We start from the raw sequence: 2,598 nt of genomic DNA on the forward strand, positions 1-2,598 counted from the left end.
ACCATCACTGCCGCCGCAATCATCACCACCACCACGTCACCACCAGCGCCAGCACCTCCATCACCATTATCACCAGGACCATCACCACCACTCCCTCCCTTAAAGAGTATATCCAGACAGCTGTCCCTTCTTTATCACAACAAAAGCCTGGATGATTTTCTTTGGGGGAAGATAAACAGGAGAGACACTACCAGGATGGGGCAAAAACTTTATTTCATTAAAATAGGGATATTAAATGAAAATCTCCATATTAAATACAGAGCTCTGTACTGGGTACCAGGAAATAGTCCCCAGATGGAGGTTGGAGGACTCCTTTCTAGGGAAGCTGATGAGCCTAAGAGCAAAACCAATTCACCACTTTTTTACGCATGAGTGAAGCTCACCCGTCAGCAAGTCTCACCGATGAGTTTCCACAGAGCTTTTCAGCCCTTAATGAACACCAGCCAAAGCCACTAGACAACCAAACAAAGCCTCTGGAACAAGCCAAACAGAAAAGAGAGACTCTAAAGGTCTTTGCCCTCCCAGAATCTAGGGAGGGTGACATATCAGAAAAGTAAGCAGCAAGCTTCAGGGATCAGGGCACCTTATTCCTGTCGCTCTGTGGCAAAGATAACATTTGAGAACCAGCGGACTTGACTACCAGCTTAGGTCCTGGTATTTGTTGTTCACTTAATCTCCACAACAATCCTGCTAAGTATGTGTTATTATCCTCATTTTATACATAGAATCTCAAAAAGACATGGTATTATCCAGGCCGGCCCAGAGGCACAGCAGTTAAATTCACACATTCTGCTTTGGCAGCCTGGGGTTGGCTGGTTCAGATCCCAGGTGTGGACGTGGCAAGCCATGCTGTGGCAGGTGTCCCACATATAAAATAGAGGAAGATGGGCACAGATGTTAGCTCAGGGCCAGTCTTCCTTAGCAAAAAGAAGAGGATTGGCAGCAGATGTTAACTCAGGGCTAATCTTCCTCAAAAATGAAAAAGAAAAAGGTATGGTATTAGGTCAAAACATGAAATAGTTTTGTAAGTCATTGCAGTTTCCATGGTTCAATCTAATATACGACCTAAGGCCACATGGCAACTTTTTTTGGCCAAAGATATAAAATGTTAAAAGACAGGACGTCATCATCTGGGGTCTCAAATGTGCTATTTTTTCCCATGTTATCCTTCAATCTGAAAGGAAAAAGATGATGTATTTTTGCAGTGGTTGCTGAAGCCCTCTTTCCTGGGTCAGCTGTGGTCCATTTGCAGCCAAACCATGGTGTGAATGGTGAGTGAGTCTGTGTGTGTGTGTGTGGTTTAGGTGAAGAAATCAAATTATTGTGTCACCCAAAGTCACAGAGAGACAGAGCACGCATGTTGGTGGGAGTGTGGGTTGGAAACAGTAAGGCTCATGGCCAGGTCTGCTCATCAGGCTGACTGCCCGTAGGTGTGGCCTTTGGTAGAAAAGCACCCTCACTAGTTAGGTTCCAGACACCGGCCAAGGAGCTTTGTTTTTCCCTCGGACTGCCCTTGCAAACCACTAGCTTGATGCCTTTCTCCCTGCCGCCTTGGATGAACCCTTCAAGGGGTGGAAACTCAGTCATCATTTCTTTGGTCACTCATCTTACATAACAACAAATCCTCTCCAGACACTTAGAGCACCAAGAATAGTCTCATTTCCATAATTAAAATTTCCACTCTGGGTAATTGAAGAAACTCCAAATTTTATCTAATGTGAAGGCAGGTCTCCTCCCCCAAGTTGGGGCCTGCTAGGGCCGGGGAGGCCACTGCCTAGGCCTCTTGTGGCTCCTCCAGGTGAAACGGAGGCGGGAGCTGGAGCAGACCCATCTCCCTGGCACCCATCGTCCCTGGCTTTGGTTTCCTCTGTCTCTGGCAGAGGTTTAAGCCTGACTCTTTCTCTCCCGGGTACTTTGTGTGTTCTCGATAAGAACCTCCCATCACTGGGGATCTCCCAGCTGCACTTCCTGTAAGGCGGGGATTGTCCCTGCTGGCTGGCCATGTACCAGCCCCTTCACTCCTTGTAGACTGATCATTGAGGTCCCTGCACCTGGGTGGCCTTTTTTGGGTAAAGTCTCCATCCAGCTCTATTCTGCATGGTCTACCCATCCGTGGGAAATGCTTATGCATTCTCCACCCCAGCAAATGCTGGGTGCTGTCCATTCCAAGCTCAGCAGCCCTCTGCCCCTCTCCTCTCTCCTCAGCCCAGCCTCTTCTCGCCTGTAGACCTCCTAGATGCGGGGCCTGCCCCATGTGTTCCCCTAACTCAAGGGACACAAGCCAAGCTCTCCGAGCTGTCCTCTGAAGGTCACCAGCCACAGGCTTAAGCTGAGAAGGAAGTACTCCCATCACCTGCCTTGGGGGGGGGGGGGGGGGCCATGAGAAGATGCCACAGCATTCCAACGACTTTGCCCAAGAATATCTTCCCTTTCAACCTCTTCAACCTTGACAGTTTTATGCCCCAAAGTGGGTATTGGACCCAGGATTGAAAATCTTGGCTTGTCCCCCACCTCTGCAAGTCCTGCATATGAGGGGTAGCTCCTCATTTTGCAATGGGTGGAGAATGTGCCACTTATTGTTTATTTTCAGCTTCTTGG

Source organism: Equus quagga, chromosome 7 (genome assembly GCF_021613505.1).
Source record: "Equus quagga isolate Etosha38 chromosome 7, UCLA_HA_Equagga_1.0, whole genome shotgun sequence".
In the NCBI taxonomy this organism is placed as follows: domain Eukaryota; kingdom Metazoa; phylum Chordata; class Mammalia; order Perissodactyla; family Equidae; genus Equus; species Equus quagga.